We start from the raw sequence: 26,127 nt of genomic DNA on the forward strand, positions 1-26,127 counted from the left end.
GCTGCAGTGTAAAGCAGGGAGCTAGAGCTGCACTCCGAGCCTCAGACCAGACAGCAGGAGGATTTCAGATTACCTGTGATAGGGATTATGAAAGAAAATTGTGACTTGGACGATTCCCCAACATATATTATAAAGGAGATGTCCGGGATTAGAAGAAAGATCTATTTTCCCCAGGAACAGCGCCACTGTTGTTCATGAGCAGTGTCTGGTACTGCAGCTCATCCACTTAATTGCAAATGAATGTAAATTAATGCAATACCAGACTCAGTTCATGGAGAAAATGACACTATTCCTGTAAAAAGTAGAACTTTTTTTTCTGCTTTTAAAGAGTTAAAAAACATCAATTACATTTGTAATGTGCTTGTGATTGTCATTGAGATGGCAGACAATAAAGCAGAGCTGCAGTGTAAAGCACAGGGGACATAACTGCAGCCAAAGCCTATGATGAGACAGGAGGTATAGTTCCTACTTGCTATAGCATCAATATGGCTTTTTAGGCATAATTATTAATGCTAGCCCTATAACATTATAGTAGTACAAATACTACTAGTAATAAAAACCAGTGTCGCCCCTTCCAGTGTTCTGACGGACTCTAGGGGGTAGCAGTGCGCCCTGGTTCCACTGGTTCCGTGCATGTAAAGTTCCTAACACGTCTAATTATAGTCTCCTCTCTATACTGATCCTATCTCTAGTTGCTAATGAGAAGCAGACAGGAACTGCAGCGAGGAGAAATCCAAGCGCTCATTTAAATGAAATGCAGAGCATAAAAATAAAATTGATAATCGCTTGTAAGATGCCAGTCACCAGAGAGGAATGGAAACCTGATTCCCTGGAACACTGTGTGCCAAAGTGACCAGTCAAATCACTTCCTGTCACTGGAGTATGTTTGCAGTGACTCACGCCTTCAAAGTTTTCATTTCCATGCTCAGAGGTGGAGTGGGAGAGAGTCAAAACGCCAACTCTTCCGCCAGCCCCCTTACTGCTGATTCAAGCACAGAACATTCCACGTCCATTCATTCAACTGGGTCTTAAAAGGGAAATGTGGGGATGTAGTTGGCTCTGGATGACTGCAAATAAGGGCCCACGTACGTCAGAGAGCAAAATATTGTGTACAATGTATGAAATGTTATGAATACATTCAATTTTTTGCAACTCTCTCGACACAAAGTTTCAATTTTTATCTGGCTACTTACATATTGACAACGTATTCTGCAACGTTTATACAGAGATTGTCATCACATCAGTGCCTGTCCATAAGGGAGCTCAACCTAATCTTTCTATCCCATACACATACATTAGGGTCAAGTTCACAGGAAGCCTTAACCTACTACTATGTTTTTGGAGTGGGGGAGGAAACATGAGAATATCGAAATTCTATGCAGATGGACCCCATTAGTAACCAATGTACTGTGGATATTTAGTGATAATCCCAAAAAACATCTGTATTCGCCCCCATCTGGTTCTGGTAATTTTGTATGTGATATTATGTGATTGCAATATTATGTACTATTGCAAAGTGATACTTAAAATCATGAAGCATACTCTGCCTTTAAGGGCACGGATTTGCACGGATTTTTGTATACGCAAAAACTGTGCGTGCAAAACAGAGAGAATAGAATCTGTTGATTGCGATTGATCTGTTCTTAACTCCTTTTTTTGCACACTACAAAAAATATGGATTTTTCCTGAGTATTTGCGCACCAAAGGGCTGCATAGAAGACTATGGGAGGTGCGCAAATGTGTGCACAATATGCAAGAACATGTGCATACACTTTGCAAAACCGGAGGGGAAAAGAATACATCTGGACCTCATGAGGCTAAATAGCCTTTTAAATCAGGACAGGGGTGTGTCGTGTGCGCATATGAACTGGCGCTGCGAGCGTAAAAACATACAATTCTATTTGCAGATAACAATCTCATCAACCTTGTTTATTGCACAAATACCTTGCACTGAGGTAAGGATATTTGTGCATACGCTCGTCTGAAGCTGCCCTTAATCAAATAGAATACTGCATTGCAAAACATTGCATGTGATAAGTTAAAGTAGCGCCCCCGCTCAGTTTCTAAACAAAACTGCGGCATGTCCTATTTTTGACTTTACTGCACAAATTTGTCCATTATAGGATTGCATAAAAGTGTAGCAAATATGCAGTTACATATGTATTCACAGGTTTTTTTATGCATGTTGCCAGGAGACATTTGGAAAAAAAGTGACATTAATTAGATGTATACACATCAAAAACGCATACAACACACATATGCACTCAGTGAAAACGGTGCGTTTTTCACAGATCAAAATTTCTGGGTCTTCATGGAATAACCTTTCATAACCCCCAAAAGACAAGACTGTCAGATGGACTAGACCACAAGGGGGTGTGGCTTATTCATATTTGTTTAAAAAAGGGCAATTCCATTCAGTTTTTCATGCAGAATGGACAAGGATTAAATGTCTAGTGATGAGGGTTTAAAATGTTGGGATGTGTGATCTTGTGCCATCCGGTATTCAAACATCTGAGTTTAGAAGTAGACATATTTTTTTGTGTAGGGTCAGGTGGGGAATGCGGGGGTGATTGGGGGTGGGAAACAGCCAGTCCAACATTACTGGCCCACATCCTATATTAAAATGGTTGACCAGCCATATATAAAGCCTGAGTAGATAAGAAAAAGATCAGCAATATAGATGAGCGAGCACGCTCGGTTAAAGCAGTTACTCGAGCAAGCATCACTCTTCTCGAGTAACTGCTTACTGGTCCGAGCAGGCTCGGAGGGGCGGGGGTGAGCGAGGGTGATTTCTCTCTCTCCCTATACCGCCGCCCCCCGCCGCTCACCCCCGCCCCTCTCGAGCCTGCTCGGACCGAGCGTGCTCGCTCATCTCTAATCAGCAACTTTATTATATGCTTTGTGTTGCAATTCCTACCTCTTTTCATCACCTCCACTTGTTGTGAGTGAATGACAACATTCCTGTTTCTATCCAGAGGCAGAAAAGATTCAACATTTCCCTAGCCCAGGTTCTATTGAATGTAACACATAAGTATAATGTCCTTCCAAGTCTGAAATAGTAGGAGCAACTGACTGAACCTACGAAATAGCCTTCAAAATCCCAATTAAGAGGCACAAGTTGACAAGCTCCTCCCTTTGGACTCCATATAGACAAGACTTAGGGCTGCAGGGGAGAGTGTCAGGTGACTCGTCATGGCTGAGGGGCTCACAGAGGAAAGGGGCAATTATTGGGCGGTCATACCCTCTAATGCTTCTGGTGGGGTTCCTTTTAAATTATTTCCATCTCTCTTTTGGTAATACATTTCAGACATGAATTGCAACTATGGGAAACCTGAATGAAGAGATCAAATGCAGAGCACGGCCATAAAACTTATGTTTACAGGTGAGGTGCTGTTATGAAAGTTGAGTAACAATCATCGGTGTGCCAAAGCACTTCCGGCTGCACACGCGTTTGTTTAGTTTGAATGTTTTCATACCCATAATCAGAGGTAGAGCGAAGACGCCAACTCTTCCGCCTGCCCCCTTACTGCCTCCCTGTGCTGATTCAAGCAGAGAACATTCCACATCCCTTCATTGAACTGGGTCTTAAAAGGGCGATGTGGGCACCGTAGCTGGCTGTGGAAGGGAGGTAAATAAGGACACAAGAGGAGACATCTGATGTGTGTTATTGTGGATTTTTCCTAAGGTCTGTCAATAACAGTGTAACTCATACCATGTGCCACAGACTCCCCACCAGTTCCAGCACTTTGCTATTGAGCTGCATGTATACAGTGTTGTCATTTCCGAGCTCTCATGAAACAACATTTCCAACATTCCTGATTAGATTTACAAATTTAATTTACTTATTCTGTACCTATTTCCACTTTTTCTTCTCCACTAACATCTAAAGCTACTTATACATTCTGCTGCTTTCTGTAGAATAGTGCATTGTGCAAACTCAAATGACAAGAAGGCAGTTAACCCTTAGCTATAAGCCTGGGTTCACACAGGGCGGATTTGCTGCGCTTCTGCTGCGGTTTGCCGTTGCATATTCGCACCGCGGCAAAACCGCTGCGTTTGCAGTGCAATGCAGTACAAATGTGTTTGGGCAAAAAGCTGTTCTCACAGGACTGATTTTTTCCGCACTGCCGCAGTGCGGAAATGCAGCTGCGGTGCGTTTTTTCAAGATGCAGCATGTCAATTCTTTTGACTTTTCCACGGCGCTTTTTTGTCCATAGACCACTATGGACGCAGCAAAATCCGCTGCAACAGTAAAAACGCGCTGTGGAAAAAACGCTTGCGGAAAATACGCAAGACAAAAATAACCTTTTGCCTAGGGTCACACAGGGCGGATTTGTTGCGGTTTTGCTGCGTTTTTTCCATTGCGGTTTTGACGCAGAAGAACTGCTTCTGCGGCAAAACCGCTTCAAAGGTTAATTTGGGCTTGCGGATTTTGCTGCGGATTTTCGTGCGTTTTTTTCCGCAGCGCTTTTTTACTTTTGTCGCGTATTTGGTGCGGTTTTGGCTGCATCCATAGAGGTCTATAGACAAAAAAGCGCTGCGGAAACGACCAAAGAATGAACATGCTGCATCTTTTAAAACCGCGACGCAGTTGCATTTCCGCACTGCGGCTGTGCGGAAAAAATCTGTCCTGTGAGAACAGCTTTTTGGCAAATCTCATTTGTGCTGCATTGCACTGCAAACGCAGCGGTTTTGCCGCAGTGCGGATATGCAACAGCAATCCGCGGCAAATCCGCCCTGTGTGACCCCAGCCTTTGAAGCGGTTTTGCCACAGAAGCAGTTCTTCTGCGGCAAAACCGCAACGGAAAAACCGCAGCAAAACCGCAACAAATCCGCCCTGTGTGAACCCAGCCTAAGGCTGGAAAAAATAATAATACTTTACAATAATCTTTATATAGTGCCAACATATTCCGCAGCACTTTACAAATCTGAGCAAGGCTACCTGCACACGGGTGGATTTGCATTGCGTAATCCAGGGCGGGGGTCCGCCTCTGGGTTCTGCAGCAAAGACTGTCCATAGCATGCTATGCAAAAGTGATTCTTCCTGCACAAGAACGGAAACCAACTGAGGTTTTGGCTCACACAGAAGAAAAAAAATCACAGGATGCTCCATTTTTGCGCGAAAGCTGTCCGATCTGCGGCCAGTCTGCAATTGACATTGCGGACAAGGTCGAAAATTCCAGGTGATCGCTAGGCGATGATGTAGAAAAGCAGGGTTAAAAAAAAAACAACCTTTACTGCACATGTCTGACGGCGAGTCGTGTGGACCATCCACAGTACTGATGGAGAAAAAGAATGACAGGTATGCGCAAGGACGCCGCTGCTGCCAGGGCCGGATTCTGCTGCAAGATTCCGCATACAGAATCCGACCTGCCAGTGTGCAGGCAGCCAAAACACTAGCATACAGTATTAACCAATAGACTGTTTGAACAATAGAGGGGAGTGAGGGGCGCTTGATGCAAAGGAAGCTGTAGCACTCTATGAAAGGATGTGGTGACATAAGAAGGCAGGGCAGTACCTTACTATATCTTATATCAATCCAGTATAGGGTACAAACTAAACATAAAGTTGCATGAGCTGTCACAGCCAGTATTTGTGTATATACAGATATGAAATGCACTAGGATAATGTAAGGTGTGGGGATAGAAAAAATATAACAGCTGGACATGGCCTAAAATAAAAAAGAGACAATATTCACCTTTCTTCAGCCCCCTTGGGAAACAACTTTGTGCGACGACACAAAGCGAGTGATAGCTAACACTGCGGAAGAGAGGTGAGAGTATTCAAGATAAGAAGCTAGAAAAGCTTGACTGGGCTGCAACTACAGAATGGATTGTTGGGTGTGAGTTATATGATTTTGGTTGTGTGGATTTTTGTAAGTGTTTTAGGAAAAGCACATTAAAGAATGGGAGGAATTGGGCTTAGTTGCAGCACATGTGAAAAAGACTTGGGTATACTAATAGATCATATGACTGAACATGAGTCAACAATGTGATCAGCAGCAAAAAGGCAAACACAATTCTGAGATGTATTAAGAAAGCATGGAGTCTAGATCATGGATGATGTCATTATCTCCCTCTACTCTTGGCTTAGTCAGACCTCATCTGGATACTGTGTCCCGTTCTGGCACCCCACTTTAGAAAAAAGCATAGACAAACTGGAGCAAGTTCAGAGAAGAGTTACCAAGATGGTGAGTGGTCTGCAAATCATGTCCTTGATGAGAACGGTTAAAGGGATCTGGGAATGTGTTAACTTGGCAGATAAGAACTGATTATGGAGGACTTAGATAGGGCTGTGGCTACAAATATCTGAAGGGCTGTCACAGTGCAGAGGGACAGAAATTGCAGGTTGAGGTGAAAGGACTGCAGAAAGGAAATGATGAAAAATGAAGGGAGGTGACACAGGATTAGATATTAGAAAAATCTTTCTGACAGTGAGGGTGATGAATGATGGAGCAGGTTACCACGGGAGGTGGTGAGTTCTTCAAGTGTTCAAACAAAGGCTGGACAGACCTCTGTCTGGATGATTTTAGTGAATCCTGCACTGAGCAGGGGGTTGGACCCGATGAACCTGGAGGTCCCTTCCAACTCTACTATTCTATTGATTTCTAAATGAGCGGCTCCAGTGCTCTGACTCCTGGAATATACACTTGGTAGAAGTCAAGTGACGGGTGCAGCCAATCAGAGGCTGCAGTGTCACTGTCCTGAATTCCTGCATCACACTCACATTCTGGGTGTCATGCCAGGAGTTCATTATGTGACACTGTGGCCTCTGATTGGCTGCATTGGTCACCTGACTTTCACCGGATCTACCTCCCAGAGCCAGAAACGCCGGAGCTGCTCAGCTGTTTTGCAGGAGGCTGAAGAGAGGTGAGTATTGTCTCTTTTATTTTTTATGCCATGCCAGCTTTTTACTTTTTCTTCATAGTGGGATAACCCCTTTAACACTTGTTAATAAGTATTAGGGAATTACATTGCAGAGAACTGGTGCAGGCTTAAGAAAATGTATGGAGACCAGAGTGGGAAATTCAGATTAGAGAAGAACGTAGTCAAAGGTTGTTTGCAGAATGGAAGCACAGGTAGGTACATAGAGATGAGGGAGGAGATATATGGTATTAGTGTAGCAAACGGCACAGGGCGGAGGCATCAGTGTTGCGACTGCATAAGGTAGAGGCATCAGTGTTGCGACTCGGCATAAGGTGGAGGCATCAGTGTAGCGACCAGCACAGAGTGGAGGCATCAGTGCAGCGACCAGCACAGAGTGGAGGCATCAGTGTAGTGACCGGCACAGGTGGAGGCATCAGTGCAGGCGACCAGCACAGGGTGGAGGCATCAGTGCAGCGACCAGCACAGGGTGGAGGCATCAGTGCAGCGACAAGCACAGAGTGGAGGCATCAGTGCAGCGACCAGCACAGAGTGGAGGCATCAGTGTAGCAACAGCACAAGGTGGAGGCATCAGTGTAGCGACCAGCACAGAGTGGAGGCATCAGTGTAGCAACCAGCACAAGGTGAGGCATCAGTGTAGCGACCAGCACAGAGTGGAGGCATCAGTGCAGCGACCAGCACAGAGTGGAGGCATCAGTGCAGCGACCGGCACAGAGTGGAGGCATCAGTGTAGCAACCGGCACAAGGTGGAGGCATCAGTGTAGCGACCGGCACAAGGTGGAGGCATCAGTGCAGCGACCGGCACAGAGTGGAGGCATCAGTGTAGCAACCGGCACAAGGTGGAGGCATCAGTGTAGCGACCGGCACAAGGTGGAGGCATCAGTGTAGCAACCGGGCACAAGGTGGAGGCATCAGTGTAGCAACCGGCATAGGGTGGAGGCATTAGTGTAGTGACCGGCACAGGGTGGAGGCATCAGTGTAGCGACTGGCACAGCGTGGAGGCATCAGTGTAGCGATCGACACAGGGTGGAGGGCATCAATTTAGCGACCACCACAGGGTGGAGGCATCAGTGTAGCAGTTGGACAAAAAGATAAGCCTAGCTGCTGCATTCAGAATAGATAGGAGAGAGGAGATTTTAGTGAGGGGAAGACCAATAAGTAGTGAGTTGCAGCAATCTAGTAGAGAATGAATTAGGGCAACACTAAGAGGTTTTGAGGTATCCACATCAAAAGGTATTTTCTTCTACCTCTTCTAAGAACCCTGCATTGTGCTGTCCCTATGTTTCCTCCTGGAAATGTTTGAATGAACTAACAGCTGGATGTTACCATTCCCCTCGCCAAAAGGTTTATCCCTTGGATTGGACAATGTTGGAATCTGTAGTGACATTTCTCTTTTACAAGGGGAATAATAACTTCTGCTTGTCAATTTATTCATCCATTCCCAATAGGAATAATAGAGGACTTTTTATGGAAGAAATTCCATAGAATTTTATTATACCAATATTACATTTTATTACCTAAAATCAGAAATAACTTTGGATTCATTTGAAATGTCTTTCAAGAAGTTTTTACATTAGCTTTTATACCACATCTGTCATGTGATTACAAGTATAATACCGCTGATGAACAATAAAAAGGCAGGGGTGCAGATAGCAAAGCAGGGGGTGGCAGGGCGTATAACCTGGGTGCTTGGTACTGGGGGTAGGGGGGATCACCAAAAATTTACCCTGTCTAGGCCAGGCTATGTAGATACTGGAGCAGAACATTTTTCTGCATTTGAAAGCAATTAGCAAAATAGTTTAAAATCCACATCCGGATTCCAAGACATTAATAAGACAATGAAACCATTACAGTGAGGTTCTTGAACAGATGTGCTGTCAGGTCAGATTAGCATTTCAACAATTATATATATTATAATATAAATATTTTAGGCAACCAAGAACAAGAAGTTCCATTAATTAGCCCATTCCAATCACAGTGAATACAGCATGGTTGCTCACAGGTTGGCGCAATAGGGGTCCTAAGTTTGACATAAATATCCTCTTGATGAATTTTGGTATTGATCTGAGAACGTATCTGTTACTGTACCTACTATCAAAGGTTTATATAAATTGCCCATTTAATAGTGCCAAGTACAGTACCCTATGCCAGTGCCATAACCAGTTATCCTACAAGAGGGCCAAGCACAAGAACCACGTTGACTTGAGAATCACATAGACTTTGACAGTATAACCAAAATTGTCTCCATAATAGTGCCAGCCACAGGGTTCCATAACAATGCCAGATACAGCACCACCATAGCTGTTTATCTTGTTTCCATAACAATGGTAGTATAATATATCAAATTCAGTGAAGGGGGTTTTCCATGACTTAAATATTGATGACCTATCCAAAAGGATAGGTAGGGTTGCCACTTGGCCATTAACTTGCTCCAGATGCGCGTGCTGGTACTTATTTTTTACCAGCAATGTTAATTGGCAGTAAAAAATAATTTAGGTCACGACCACTAGTCTGGTGGTAATACTCTTTATGACTCATGGCTCCACTTGTAGTCGACAGGAAGCAGGAAGACTCACACAGCCAGACAATACCCACTGTGCTGGAGAACATCACTCCGCTCTCCACTACAGAGTGTCCCAACTCCTGGTCTCTGCACACACTGCGCTGTGGGTGTAGGAGCTGCTCAGTAGTGGAGAGCGGAGCGATGTTCTCGGCGGCAGTAGGTACTATCTGACTGTGTGAGTCCTCCTGCTGCCAAGTAATTTATGGGGAAGGTGGGTATATGGAATGGTATCTAAGGAGAGGCCACTGTGGGAGTCACTATTACTACTGGGGTCACAGTGAGGATCACTATTACTACTGAGGCCACTGTGGGGATCACTATTACTACTGGGGCCACAGTGGGGATCACTAATACTGGGACCACTGTGGGGATCACTAATACTGGGACCACTGTGGGGATCACTATTACTACTGAGGCCACTGTGGGGATCACTATAACTACTGGGGTCACTGTGGGGATCACTATTACTACTGGGGCCTCTGTGGGGATCTCTATTACTACTGGGGCCTCTGTGGGGATCTCTATTACTACTGGGGCCACTGTAGGAATCACTGTTACTACTGGGGCCACTGTGGGGGTCACTATTATTACTGAGCCCACTGTGGGAACCACTATTGGTGATTTCAGCCTTGAAAAAGGCTCAGTGTTGGGCCAAAACTTCACTGCTGTACTTTTTGCTTGACCAATAAAGTTTTGCCCCATGGAGTGCTGATGTTCACCTCATCTTTATTTTTCTATCAGATTGGTGTAGTCTGCCATTTGAGACCCTTGCCTATGAGCTGTTTAGAAAGCCTGTGGCACTGGGGCGAGCGTTACAGACTCTTCACTGTAAACCAGGCACAGCCCGTACTTTTCATATCTATGGTACTTGGCAATTGCATTTTGTCTTTTTACATCAGTGATAACATAGTAACATAGTATATAAGGCCGAAAAAAAGACATATGTCCATCTAGTTCAGCCTATTACCCCCAATGTTGATCCAGAGGAAGGCAAAAAAAACAATTAGGTAGAAGCCAATTCTCCCAATTTAGGGCAAAAATATGACTTGTATCTGGCAATCGGAATAATCCCTGGATCAACAACTCTTGAAGTTACAATGTTACATGTTATAATCATTAATATCGCTCAAGAAAGTCGTCTAGACCCCTCTTGTACTCTTTTATCGAGTTCTCATCACTACGTCCTCAGGCAGAGAGTTCCATAGTCTTACTGCTCTTACAGTAAAGAACCCCCTTCTATGTCAGTGTAGAAACCTTCTTTCCTCTAGACGCAGAGGATTCCCCCTTGTTACAGTCACAGTCCTGGGTATAAACATATCATGGGAGAAATCTCTATATTGTCCCCTAATGTATTTATACATGGTTATTAGGTTGCCCGTCAGCCTTTTTTTTTCTAAACTTAATTATTCCCAATTTTGATAACCTCTTTGGGTATTGTAGTCATTTAGTTTATTACTTTAGTTGCCTGCCTGTGTACCCGCTCAAGCTCTGATATATCCTTCTTGAGTACCGGTGCGCAAAGCTGTACACAATATTCTATGTGTGGTCTGACCAGTGACTTATAAAGAAGAAGAACAATGTCCTCGTCATGTGCCCCTAGACCTCTTTTGATGTAGCCCATGATCCTATTTGCCTAGACAGCAGCTGCCTGACACTGGTAGCTCCAGTTAAGCTTACAGTTAACTAAAATCCTCAAGTCCTTTTCCACATTCATTCGTCAAGTGGCCTAAGTGCAGTTTAATCCCATTCAATGGAATGAGGTTTATGAGCTGTACCAGGCACTATAACTACAAAATGTATGGCGCTGTGCTTGGTATGCAATGAATAGGCTGTGGCAATCGCCAAGTACATTGTTGGCTGCCCATGTGCCAAAAATAAATGAAACTATGCTTGCTATGAGCAGCTATTTACACTATCATTTCTGGTGTAAATTATAGTCAGTAAATAAAAATGGTTTGATTCCAAGAAAGAACAACATCTACATGGCACTTGTGTGTTCCACTAGTGTTTGGTACATTTTCACAAATTCCCTCCTATACTCCAAAAATCTCCTGGTAGGTTAATTTGCCCCAGTGTACAGCGAGTGAAATTGGAGTGTGGGCACTAGAGTTGAGCGAACACACTCGGTAAGGTCAGTTACTTGAGCAAGCCTCGCTCATCTCGAGTAACTGCCTTCTCCTCCGAGCGTGCTCGAGGGGGCAGCGGGGGGTGGGTGGGTGGTAGGCGAGCGGGGGAAGAGTGAGAGAGATATCCCTCTCTCTCTCTCTACCCGCCGCTCCCACCCGCCCCCCCCCCCGAGCGTGCAGTTACTTGAGATGAGCAAGGCACGCCAGAGTAACTGACCTTACCGAGCGTGCTCGCTCATCTCTAGTGGGCACCATTGACTGGCAAATGGTGAATAGTGCTGCAAAATATGATGGCGTTATATGAGGAAAAGGAAGTAAATGAAAAAAATTGTAATCTCCTTCCAATACTATTTACTATGCTATTAAAAAATCACTCTCTCTAATACTAAGAAACCATTGTGCTCTATGTAGTTTCACCTGAAACTTTTCTTCATCCATGTGTCTGACTCACAACTGTGATTTGAACAAGAATTTACAATTCTCTATTACAGGGCTGATAACGCTTATGATTAATTCCAAATGCATCAAAGGAAAAACTCAAAGGACCATGAAAGTAGCAACATTACTGGATATACGAGGCCTATCAAACCTCACTGATTCCATAACCGATCCTTCAAAAAAGAACGCCGATTGTATGTTACAGGGCAACATTTTGTCTGCACATTTTATGCATTAGATCAACAGTGATCAGCAGATATGAGGAGCATATTTAAATAAAGATGGGTGGTATGGATACAGATGATAGACACTTAAAGGGGTTGTCCCGCGCCGAAACGGTTTTTTTTTTTTTTCAACCCCCCCCCCGTTCGGCGCGAGACAACCCCGATGCAGGGACCTAAAGAAAGCTTACCGGAGCGCTTACCTGAATCCCCGCGCTCCGGTGACTTCTATACTTACCGGTGAAGATGGCCGCCGGGATCCTCTTCCTCCGTGGACCGCAGCTCTTCTGTGCGGTCCATTGCCGATTCCAGCCTCCTGATTGGCTGGAATCGGCACGTGACGGGGCGGAGCTACACGGAGCCGGCATCCTGCACGAGAGGCTCCATTGAAGAAAGCAGAAGACCCGGACTGCGCAAGCGCGGCTAATTTGGCCATCAGAGGCCGAAAATTAGTCCGAAACCATGGAGACGAGGACGCCAGCAACGGAGCAGGTAAGTATAAAACTTTTTATAACTTCTGTATGGCTCATAATTAATGCACAATGTACATTACAAAGTGCATTAATATGGCCATACAGAAGTGTATAGACCCACTTGCTGCCACGGGACAACCCCTTTAACCCTTTCCAATCCAATTTCCCCACCACCCGCACGCTCTCTGGCTCTTATTTATTTTGGATGGGAAAGCGCATTGTGGATTCCTTGGAATTACTCAACAGAAACACATAAAAATGACCTGTCATGATTTTATTAGCAATGTTTCGAAAATGTTACGTGAGTTATGAGTGTTTCACTTCGGGAATATTATTTGTAATACTGTAAATATATGTATATTGATATGGCATACATTAATATAATAAGACTGTATTCATTTCTAATTTCTCTAATGAGATCTATCTATCTATCTCTCTAGCTATCTCTCTAGCTATCTCTTTAGCTATCTCTCTAGCTATCTCTGTAATACAGCGTTATACAGAGGCATCCTATAACTGTATACAATGTGTATAGGATGTTTCTGTATATTATACTATGCAGAGGAGAGCTCCCACATCGGATTGCTCTTCTGCATAGTGTTAGAAACGTGTCGTACCTTGCTTGACATGGGAGTTATACAGGGAAATCTCAATTCCGGACAAGGTCTGACACTGGATTGGAGAGGCTTAAAGAGGATCATTTATGTGTCTTTTTCAGCTAGGTTGGCTGCACAGTTCTGCATCCGTGGCCCGGTGACACTAAAGTTGCCAGAGTTTCCTGATATTCACCTATGTTCGCCCATATGGTCTCGTCGTAGATCCAGTTCCAAGCACTGTCAATGTGTCAAGTGGGTGGTCTACTCCACTCACTGTCCATGGGTGATATCAGGTTTGCTCCACCTAATGACATCAACTACCCACACTGGCATTGCCTGAAGCTGGATCTAAGAAGATCCTGTATGGCTGAACAGAGGTAAGTATCAAGAGGACACAAGGAGCGATAGAGTCAGTGGAGCCGTGGCTACAGAGCTACTGTATGAAATAAATGGATGTTTCCAGAAACATATTAAGATCTTGCAGTATTTTTTATAGAGCGTTATACATAGATACAGTATGTTAATTTTAGTAAGCATTTAGCTAACCAAATTTGGCATTAAAAGGATGTCCATTTTAGCTTAGAAAGGTCCTCAGATCATAAACTCATAATCTACGGAAGATACCTTCAACAAGTGTTTAAAGCAGTGCTCCCATCTCGGCTTTTCATGACTGAGATTGGAAAACCCAACCCTCTGTTTTTGACCACCTGTCCGAACAGCCAAGCACTTCAGCCCAGCACTGTTTTTGTAGCTTTTATTGAAGTGAATGAAAGTTCCGGAAACAATGTAGCACAGCATGCTATGCTGTTTCTGTTACCCCAAGTTACAAGAACAGCATAGCGCACTGTGCTATGCGGTTTCCATAGCTCCCATTCACTTTAATGAGAGCTACGGAAACAGCACTTGGCTGAAATGCTCGGCTGTTTTTGTAGGCTGCAACAGGGTGGCCGGTAAGTATGGCAACAGTTTCCCATTTTGCTATTAAAACCTGAAATGGTAATACCCCTTTAATATCTCTGAAGTACCACCACCACCACCATAGAGAAAAGAAAGCATTACATAGTTTCAACTGAATTCAATGAACTCTTCATGTATAGGCTATTTTACATGGGCCAATGATCGAGCATGAAGAGTTGCCCGATCATCAACCAATGTGAATGCGTGCTGATGAATGAGCAAACACTGATTCATTGGTTGATTGGATCTTTCATGTGATTGTGACATAGTCCGGGGATGGGCCAGACAGGTACGGGTGGTAGTGGGGGCAACATGCAGCTGCAAAGGGGTATAGCATTGGCTATCCTCCCAGAACTATCAGACTTCACACCTCTCCACATTAAGGCATGTGCATGGGGGTGGTTAAGGATCTTATTGGTGGGGTCCAAACGGTTGTCAGTATAGGTAGTTTACCATTGAGAAGAGAGGCTCTGACAATGCAACTTTCTGGCTCTGGTACTTTAACTGGAACAACATCCTTACTGACAAGTTTTACTTCACTTGCAGCTTGGTGCAAAGGTGTTAGCAACAATTTCTTGGCTGTGGTTGGCAGCGGCTTTCAGACGAGTGTTGTCCGGACAGCGTTCAGACGCAGAGTTCTGTGGAAGCATTTTCTTTGAGAAAGTCCATTCTCAGTTATACTAACTCTAGGCAGCTCTCCCTCAGAGAGGGAAACCACATCTCCATATCAAGGTAGAACCCTAGAGCCAACAACTGTGGCAGAGTAGTCTGCAGAGTATCTGCAAGGGCCTACAAGCTGAACAGTCCGGTCAACGTCCTGCTCCACTTTCTATCTTCTCTCGACTGCCTAAGTCTACTCCCTGGAACCCTGAACTTCTTCCACTAGAGGAACGCCCTCCAAACCCTGTTCCCAGCTTCACTTAAAGGCACAGCATTACAACTAGGATAAAAGAAGAGGAACCCCCCTACATGGTCAAGAAATGATCGGCAGCACATCATCTCATATAAACAGAGGAGATGTACTGGAAATAAAAACTATTTTGTATGGGGACAAACTATCAAATTGAAAATCAGTCGTGCCCATACCAGCTTTTCTCTGCCATGCGTTAACAGAAGAACAAGCAGCAATTGGCATACTACATTTTTATTTGCCGCTCATTAAAACTGGCAGAGAATTGGCCAGCGTAATAGGGCCTTAAGGCCGCCCGTCTATGGGCATTACGTTCTAACGCAAGCGGATCTCCGCCGTGGAAGAACACTTAAAGTCACCACGATTTTCCATGATGAACCTGTCATCATGATAAGTTCATCGCGGAAAATCGCGGCATGCCGCGATTTTTATATGCGGGTGGAAAATTGCAGAGGATTTCCACTCATGCATATTGGGCTGCGCTTTCCATAGTTATCCAATGGAAAGTGTTTCATGCTTTACCCGGATTATCGCCGTGGATAACGCAGAAGGCCTACTGCATGGAAGTGCCAAATCATCCATTGTGAGAGACTTTCTATGTAGCCGATTTATGCCCTGCCTAAGGGCTCTTACCCACGTCTGTTCTTTTAACACGCTTGTCAATGGGACTTTCTAACGTTAAAAACGCATCGCACAAAAATCGCAGAGCACAAACGTTTTTAATATTAGAAAGTCCCATTGACAATCGCGTTAAAAAAACGCAGTGATATCGCAGTATTAAAAAAACGCAAGTGTGCAGGGGCCCTGAAAGAGGAATATCCTAAAATGAGAACTCCCCTCTAAAAGTCAGAATTCACTGACTGTATTGTATTTGAAAATGGATTTTGGAAACCAGACAGCCTGTTTAAAACAATTTTAAAGATGATAATGAAAGTAGTCTTTTAAGTCATGAAGTTGTATCCAAACAATATAAAACTCTCCCCTACTATTACTACACTTCGTTTATATTTATATTACAGTCACTTTTATTGATACTTAAGAACCTACTGCAAATAGAAACATGAGACTGTTGACTTAGTCTTCATTGTATCCACAAGATTAACAATAGGTGTTTGTGTCGAGTGATCTGACAAAAGTTTGGTATTGTTTTTATATTACATTTTTTATAAGGGGAGATTAACAGTTCCAGAGTCTTGTCTAATGTCACAAAGCGACGCACCAAGAAATTAATCTATACAAATAGGTAAAGCATCTGGGATCTGCATGGGAGAATTCTTTTCAAAAGTCCCGTAGGCTGTTTCTAGGGAAATATAGCAGGTATCCTCATTCAGCCGTCCTTCCCCCAGCAAATCCCATCCGTGAAGAAAGTAACTGATTTGAAATGCAAACATATGATGACAGCTATTTTTCCAAAGACATTGTACTTTTGATTAGCTACCGGAAACAAAAAACCAACAGAGGGCGTCCAAAAAGAGAACACAGGATGTTTTGTTGTCAAACATTGATGTAGGGTAACTTATTCAGCAGTCCAAGTCTTATGCAAGACTCTGGTCAGTAGGCGAGAGGACGGTAATTTTATTTATCCTTTTATTGCCAGAGACGCTGAAGCTTTAAATTAAATTCACAGTTGGGGGTGGAGGGTTAAGGGCTATCTTTTGTTCCCACTGTGATGAAATGGCAGATTTATGCAGCAGAACTGAAAAAAAATTACCATAAGGTTGGTGAAGTCATGAATTTACTATGACTGTGCGGAAATTTCATCAGGGGGCTGTGTTTTATTTGAGTATGATCATGAAAAGAGAAGAAAGAAAATGGAAAAATCTTGTCTGTGAGGACACAGGAAAAAATGAAGAGTTTTGAGTTGAAAACACGGTGGTAGTAAACTTTCACAGTAGTGCATATACAATGTTTTTTCACTATTTGTCATATTTTTTAGGAGTCTTCAGAAAAACATCTTTGTGTCGGTTGTTGTTTGACATATGCATGAAACTTTTAGGGGAATTTTCCAGTACAGTAAGTTTTCAGGAACTAATGACAGAAAATAATTTTTTTTTCGTAAATGGTCTTGATTTATCTTCAGAAAGTCATAAAACATAAGGGGGAGACCTTTTTTTTTAACATGTAAATCATCATTAACTTTTCAAACAACTTGTGTTTATGATACTCAGTGTGATAAGTAGCAAAAGCGCAATTTGCTTTATTTACCTAATATTATGTTTTTGTGTTGAGAATTCACTCTAAAGCGCTGGCCACTAGGGGTGGCTCTTTCTTCTATGCTCTATTCACTATCTGCTGTCAAGTGATACTATCTCTGCTACTGGAAAAGGCACCACAGTAGAACAGGAAGTGAAGGAGGCGGATGAATCATCATCTTCATTGAAGTCTATGAGAGCAGAGAGGTGGAAGAGGGAGAGACACTCTCATACAGATGCTGCCTGCAGCTAGTAAAGATTGTATACAGTGTTTTAGCTACTAAAATCTCAATATACTGTTTAGTACTTCCCTACTGCCCTCCATCATGATGTCATGTCTCTGTGCTTGTGCTGAAGAGTTAGGAAGAAGAATATGCCTTTTTTCATCATGTGCGCTATATAGAATACATCATGACGGATAGCTCTTCTTATCAGTTCTGTGGGAACTGAGAATCTGAGATACTGTGGGCAAAATTGGTAAAAAATGTAGGATACATTTCATACATTCATACATATCATATAATGGCCAGAAATAGTGTTATTCCTCAGTTAGGGCTCCTGTCCACGGGCGAAGCGATATCCTGTGGCGGATCTCCGCCGTGGGAGCCACCGCTGGGGAGCAGGGGAGAGCTCACGGCTCTCTGCATTGAGCCTATCTGACAGATAGGCTCACCGCAGAGAATCGCGGCAATTTGCAGCATGCTGCGATTTAAATCCCGCAAGCGCAAAATCGCTATAATTCTCTGCTTGTGGTCAGCGGGGCTGTGGAAGTCTATGGAAAGCGTTCACTGCCATAGGGGAACACAGTGAAAGTTTGCCCATGGACAGGAGGCCTTATGCTTTTAAATAATAACTCTATTGCCTGAGGATAATGAGTTTGAGTCAAAGAAGGACAACACCTGCGTGGAGTTTACATATTTTTCTTATGTCAGGGTGGCTTCGCACGCAAACACGCTCGCCTCAGCGCAACACATTCAAACGAGGTTGATTTGCGCGTGTGTGGCCGCATAATACTGTACTTTTTGTGCACACAGGGAAAGTTTACATGCATACACGTGACACACCCCTTCCATGCTTTAAAAGGCTATTTAGCCTAATGAGGTCCAGATGTGTTGTTTTCTTCAGTGTATTGCGCACTTGCATGCATATTTAGTGTGTATTTGTGCACCTCCCATAGACTTCTAGAGGGCTCTTGGTGTGCAAACATGCAGGAAAAAAAAGTCGGATCTATTTTTTTCCATGTGCATGGAATGCGTCCGCATAACACACTCATGGGAATGAACCCATTGACATCAAGAAGAATTGATGACCGTGAAACAGTGGTTGATAATGGTTTCTGATGCTAATACACACAGCAGTATATGCTTATGCTAAGTGGTTTCCATTGACATTGGCTCTAGTGTGTTTTTAAATGCCCATACTACTTCAATAATTCTCTGCTAAATTTGCAAAATTTTTCCTGACTCCCTCATACATGTGTTCAGCCAACTGTGTATATATTCCCATTGGGGAGAAGGGAAGAGCTGCTGTAAGACACATCTGGCAGCTGCTTATCTCATGTGAGATAAAAGGATTGGACATGTTGAAATCCAACACTTCTGATCCTTCTTTCCCTTGATATCTGCTGTCAGTGGACAGTCGCCCCCCCCCCCCCCCCCACCCACCCACCCAACCCCCCCTCACCCCTTTCGTACACATAAGATAGTTGCCAGGTCTGGCTGACTTTGTTTTTTGTATATGGAAACATATGTGTGCGATTAGATAAATAAATACTATACAAAAGTAACTGTCATGTTTAGACATAAAGAAACTAAGATAATGGGGTTTAAGTGTAAAAGATTGTACGTGAAACAAAAATATGTTTCTGGGATGTTAGAACCTCCTGAATGCTCAATTGTCTGACACAGCAGTTTAATTTAAAGTAAATTAAAAGAGAAACTCTGATCTATAACAGCATTAATGGGTCAATATTAGAGATGAGCGAACGTACTCATCCGAGCTTGATACTCCTTCGAGTATTAGCGTGTTCGAGATGCTCGTTACTAGAGGCGAGTACCACGCGATGTTCGAGTTACTTTCACTTTCATCTCTGAGATGTTAGCGCGCTTTTCTGGCCAATAGAAAGACAGGGAAGGCATTACAATTTTCCCCTGCGACGTTCAAGCCCTATACCACCCCCCTGCAGTGAGTGGCTGGCGAGATCAGGTGTCACCCAAGTATATAAATCGGCCCCTCCCGCGGCTCGCCACAGATGCATTCTGACAGAGATCAGGGAAAGTGCTGCTGGTGCCGGAGCTGCTATAGGGAGAGCGTTAGGAGTGATTTTAGGCTTCAAGAACCCCAACGGTCCTTCTTAGGGCCACATCTGACCGTGTGCAGTACTGTTGAGGCTGCTTTTAGCAGTGTTACACAATTTTTTTTTTGTATATCGGCCGTGCAGAGCATTGCGTCTGCAGTCTGCAGTCATTGTACAGAGTATAGGGCCAGTACTGGTGAGGCAGGGAAAGAGATATTCAGGCTATATAGGCAGTGGGCTTTTTCCAAAAAATTGGGGAAAAATACTATATTTGGGCTGCCTGTGACCGTCTTCAGTTTACTGCGTGTCTGCTGGGGGTAGTAGTCCTAATTAATACGCAGCTAAGCGTTACAGCAGGCTTGCGCAAAATTGTTTCCTGGATCTGCTGTCTCTGTTACATCAGCGCCGTCATCCCGCCAGAGGGAAACAGTATACATAATATTATACGCTGCCTACAGTATCTATCTGCTGGGGGTAGTAGTCCTAATTAATACGCAGCTAAGCGTTACAGCAGCCTTGCGCAAAATTGTTTCCTGGATCTGCTGTCTCTGTTACATCAGCGCCGTCATCCCGCCAGAGGGAAACAGTATACATAATATTATACGCTGCCTACAGTATCTATCTGCTGGGGGTAGTAGTCCTAATTAATACGCAGCTAAGCGTTACAGCAGCCTTGCGCAAAATTGTTTCCTGGATCTGCTGTGCGTTCCGTAAGGGAAGTCAGCCTCCAACCACAGGCCAATAAGCGGCACATTTAATTACAGCGTTCTGTTTCTGCACTACTGGTAATACAGCATGCTGAGGGGTAGGGGTAGGCCTAGAGGACGTGGATGCGGGCGAGGACGCGGAGGCCCAAGTCAGGGTGTGGGCACAGGCCGAGCTCCTGATCCAGGTGTATCGCAGCCAACTGCTGCGGGATTAGGAGAGAGGCACGTTTCTGGCGTCCCCACATTCATCTCACAATTAATGGGTCCACGCGGTAGACCTTTATTAGAAAATGAGCAGTGTGAGCAGGTCCTGTTGTGGATGGCAGAAAGTGCATCCAGCAATCTATCGACCACCCAGAATTCTGCGCCGTCCACTGCTGCAACTCTGAATCCTCTGGCTGCTGCTCCTCCTTCCTCCCAGCCCCCTCACTCCATTACAATGACACATTCTGAGGAGCAGGCAGACTCCCAGGAACTGTTCCCGGGCCCCTGCCCAGAATGGCCAGCAATGGTTCCTCTCCCACCGGAGGAGTTTGTCGTGACCGATGCCCAACCTTTGGAAAGTTCCCGGGGTCCGGGGGATGAGGCTGGGGACTTCCGGCAAGTGTCTCAAGAGCTTTCAGTGGGTGAGGAGGACGATGACGATGAGACACAGTTGTCTATCACTCAGGTAGTAGTAATTGGAGTAAGTCCGAGGGAGGAGCGCACAGAGGATTCGGAGGAAGAGCAGCAGGACGATGAGGTGACTGACCCACCTGGTTTGCTACTCCTACTGAGGACAGGTCTTCAGAGGGGGAGGCAAGTGCAGCAGCAGGGCAGGTTGGAAGAGGCAGTGCGGTGGCCAGGGGTAGAGGCAGGGCCAGACCGAATAATCCACCAACTGTTTCCCAAAGCGCCCCCTCGCGCCATGCCACCCTGCAGAGGCCGAGGTGCTCAAGAGTCTGGCAGTTTTTCACTGAGAGTGCAGACGACCGACGAACAGTGGTGTGCAACCTTTGTCGCGCCAAGATCAGCTGGGGAGCCACCACCACCAGCCTCACCACCACCAGCATGCGCAGACATATGATGGCCAAGCACCCCACAAGGTGGGACGAAGGCCGTTCACCGCCTCCGGTTTGCACCGCTGCCTCTCCCCCTGTGCCCCAACCTGCCACTGAGATCCAACCCCCCTCTCAGGACACAGGCACTACCGTCTCCTGGCCTGCACCCACACCCTCACCTCCGCTGTGCTCGGCCCCATCCGCCAATGTCTCTCAGCACACCGTCCAGCCGTCGCTAGCGCAAGTGTTGGAGCGCAAGTACGCCGCCACGCACCCGCACGCTCAAGCGTTAAACGTGCACATAGCCAAATTTATCAGCCTGGAAATGCTGCCGTATAGGGTTGTGGAAACGGAGGCTTTCAAAGGTATGATGGCGGCGGCGGCCCCACGCTACTCAGTTCCCTGTCGCCACTACTTTTCCCGATGTGCTGTCCCAGCCCTGCACGACCACGTCTCCCGCAACATTGTACGCGCCCTCACCAACGCGGTTAATCCCAAGGTCCACTTAACAATGGACACGTGGACAAGCACAGGCGGGCAGGGCCACTATATCTCCCTGACGGCACATTGGGTGAATTTAGTGGAGTCTGGGACAGAGTCAGAGCCTGGGACCGCTCACGTCCTACCCACCCCCAGAATTGCGGGCCCCAGCTCGGTGGTGGTATCTGCGGCGTTGTATGCTTCCTCCACTAAACCACCCTCCTCCTCCTACGCAACCTCTGTCTCGCAATCAAGATGTGTCAGCAGCAGCATGTCGCCAGCAGTCGGTGTCGCGCGTCGTGGCAGCACAGCGGTGGGCAAGCGTCAGCAGGCTGTGCTGAAACTACTCAGCTTAGGAGAGAAGAGGCACACGGCCCACGAACTGCTGCAGGGTCTGACAGAGCAGACCGACCGCTGGCTTGCGCCGCTGAGCCTCCAACCGGGCATGGTCGTGTGTGACAACGGCCGTAACCTGGTGGCGGCTCTGCAGCTCGGCAGCCTCACGCACGTGCCATGCCTGGCCCACGTCTTTAATTTGGTGGTTCAGCACTTTCTGAAAAGCTACCCACGCTTGTCAGACCTGCTCGTAAAGGTGCGCCGGCTCTGCGCACATTTCCGCAAGTCCCACACGGACGCTGCCACCCTGCGCACCCTGCAACATCGGTTTCATCTGCCAGTGCACCGACTGCTGTGCGACGTGCCCACACGGTGGAACTCTACACTCCACATGTTGGCCAGGCTCTATGAGCAGCGTAGAGCTATAGTGGAATACCAACTCCAACATGGGCGGCGCAGTGGGAGTCAGCCTCCTCAATTCTTTACAGAAGAGTGGGCCTGGTTGGCAGACATCTGCCAGGTCCTTGGAAACTTTGAGGAGTCTACCCAGATGGTGAGCGGTCGGAAACAGAGGCGGGGGAAGACAGTATGTCGCTGGATAGTCAGAGCACCCTCCTGTCTATATCTCAGCGCGTTGAGGAGGAGGAGGAGGGGGAAGAGACAGCTTGGCCCACTGCTGAGAGTACCCATGCTGCTTGCCTGTCATCCTTTCAGCGTGTATGGCCTGAGGAGGAGGAGGAGGAGGAGGATCCTGAAAGGGATCTTCCTAGTGAGGACAGCCATGTGTTGCGTACAGGTACCCTGGCACACATGGCTGACTTCATGTTAGGATGCCTTTCTCGTGACCCTCGCATTACACGCATTCTGGCCACTACGGATTACTGGGTGTACACACTGCTCGACCCACGGTATAAGGAGAACCTTTCCACTCTCATACCCGAAGAGGAAAGGGGTTCGAGAGTGATGCTATACCACAGGACCCTGGCAGACAAACTGATGGTAAAATTCCCATCCGACAGCGCTAGTGGCCGAAGGCGCAGTTCCGAGGGCCAGGTAGCAGGGGAGGCGCAGAGATCAGGCAGCATGTACAGCACAGACAGGGGAACACTTTCTAAGGCCTTTGACAGCTTTCTGGCTCCCCAGCAAGACTGTGTCACCGCTCCCCAGTCAAGGCTGAGTCGGCGGGAGCACTGTAAAAGGATGTTGAGGGAGTATGTAGCCGATCGCACGACCGTCCTCCGTGACGCCTCTGCCCCCTACAACTACTGGGTGTCGAAGCTGGACACGTGGCCTGAACTCGCGCTGTATGCCCTGGAGGTGCTTGCTTGTCCTGCGGCTAGCGTCTTGTCAGAGAGGGTGTTTAGTGCGGCTGGGGGAATCATCACAGATAAGCGTACCCGCCTGTCAACCGACAGTGCCGACAGGCTTACACTCATCAAGATGAACAAAGCCTGGATTTCCCCAGACTTCTCTTCTCCACCAGCGGACAGCAGCGATACCTAAGCAATACGTAGGCTGCACCCGCGGATGGAAGCATCGTTCTCTATCACCATCAAAAACGTGGACCTTTTAGCTTCATCAATCTGTGTATAATATTCATCCTCCTCCTCCTGCTCCTCCTCCTGAAACCTGACGTAATCACGCCGAACGGGCAATTTTTCTTAGGCCCACAAGGCTCAGTCATATAATTTTTGTAAACAATTTTTATACGTTTCAATGCTCATTAAAGCGTTGAAACTTTCACCTGAACCAATTTTTATTTTAACTGGGCTGCCTCCAGGCCTAGTTACCAATTAAGCCACATTAACCAAAGCGATAATGGGTTTCACCTGCCCTCTTGGTTGGGCATGGGCAATTTTTCTGACGTACATTAGTACTGTTGGTACACCAATTTTTTGGGGCCCTCGCCTACAGTGTAATCCAATTTATTTTTTGCCCACCTGCATTAAAGCTGACGTTACATCAGCTGTGATCGGCACTGCAATGGGATACATTTATGTACAGCCGGTGGGTTCCAGGGAGCCACCCATGCTGTCGGTCCACACGGAGTTGTAACTGCATGTGTCCACTTCTAAAGAACCCCAGTCTGACTGGGGAATGCAGTGTGGGCCGAAGCCCACCTGCATTAAACATGACATTACCCCAGCTGTGATGGGCAATGCAATGGGATTTATTTATTCAGCGCCGGTGGCTTCCTGGCACCCACCCATGCTGTCGGTCCACAGGGACTTCACAATAGGGAGTTGTACCTGCCTGTGTCTATGAATTAAAAACCCTGGTCAGGTTGGGGCATGCAGTGTGGGCCGAAGCCCACCTGCATTTAATCGGACGTTATCTCAGCTGTGATGGGCACTGCAATGGGATACATTTATGTACAGCCGGTGGGTTCCAGGGAGCCACCCATGCTGTGGGTGCACACGGAATTCCCATTGCGGAGTTGTACCTGCCTGTGACTATTTATAAAAAACCGCGGTCTGACTGGGGCATGCAGACACCTTGACAGAATGAATAGTGTGTGGCACATAGGTTCCCCATTGCTATGCCCACGTGTGCAGCTCCTGATGGCAGTGGCACAGGATTATATTTCTCATTGCTTCTGTACAGCATTGTGGGCTATCGCCCCGCCCCTTTTAAAGAGGGTCGCTGCCTAGCCATGCCAACCCTCTGCAGTGTGTGCCTGCGGTTCCTCCTCATGGCAGACGCACTTATAAATAGACATGAGGGTGGTGTGGCTATGAGGCCAACGTGTGACATGAGTGCAGCTGATGGCTGCGCAGGGACACTTTGGTGTGCGCTGTGGACACTGGGTCGTGTGTGTGTGGGGGGGGGGGGTTGGGCAGCATGTAACCCAGGAGAAGTGGCAGCGGAGTGTCATGCAGGCAGTGATTGTGCTTTGTTGGAGGTAGTGTGGTGCTTAGCTAACGTATGCATTGCTAATGAGGGCTTTTCAGAAGTAAAAGTTGTTGGGGGGGGGGCCCACTCTTGCCGCTATTGTGGCTTAATAGTGGGACCTGGGAACTTGAGATGCAGCCCAACATGTAGCCCCTCGCCTGCCCTATCCGTTGCTGTGTCGTTCCCATCACTTTCTTGAATTGCCCAGATTTTCACAAATGGAAACCTTAGCGAGCATCGGCGATATACAAAAATTGACTTCAATGGGGTTCGTTACTCGAAACGAACCCTCGAGCATCGCGAAGATTTCGTCCCTAGTAACGAGCACCCGAGCATTTTGGTGCTCGCTCATCTCTGGTCAATATATATTATTTTGCATTGGCCAAAATTATTAGAGAGCAGTGCATTATGAGAGTATCATATTATTGTTACACACATCTTAGCTATTAGGTCACAAGTGTGACAGCGGAGTGGAACTAAAGAGCTGTCTGCTTCCAGGGGCAACCTACAGAGTTGTGAATGCAGCTTTGCATATAAATTAGAGTATGAAACTACAAAAATAGTAAAGCAAAGTATTTAAAAGCAGTTGGAATTTCTATCTAAATGTTTACAGTCAAATTTGAAAGGGAATATAGTATAATGCATTTTATTTTACTTTTATTAATTAAAAGTAATTAAATAAAAATACATCTTTTTAACTGTTGTAGCTATTTTATTTTCTAAACCTTTCCTGGCCGGCCATATTGGGGACATACATTTCCTTCCAGTATTGTGTGCATAAACAGTGCAGCCAGTTAAAGGATTCTTCTGAGGAAATATTACAATTTGAGTAGTGCTCAGTCTGTTGTGCATAAATAAAAGGAGGTATATATTCACCTTGGTCAATCCCTCGCCACTCCCATTCTGAGGGTGCCTGTTTCCTGCTACTCTCTACATTCTACTTGCTGCAACAATAACATTCCCACACAAGGACATCTAACCATTGCAGGTAATCACCAACAAAAGTCAGCTGGTGA

This window comes from Eleutherodactylus coqui, chromosome 6 (assembly GCF_035609145.1).
Source record: "Eleutherodactylus coqui strain aEleCoq1 chromosome 6, aEleCoq1.hap1, whole genome shotgun sequence".
Classification (NCBI taxonomy): Eukaryota; Metazoa; Chordata; class Amphibia; order Anura; family Eleutherodactylidae; genus Eleutherodactylus; species Eleutherodactylus coqui.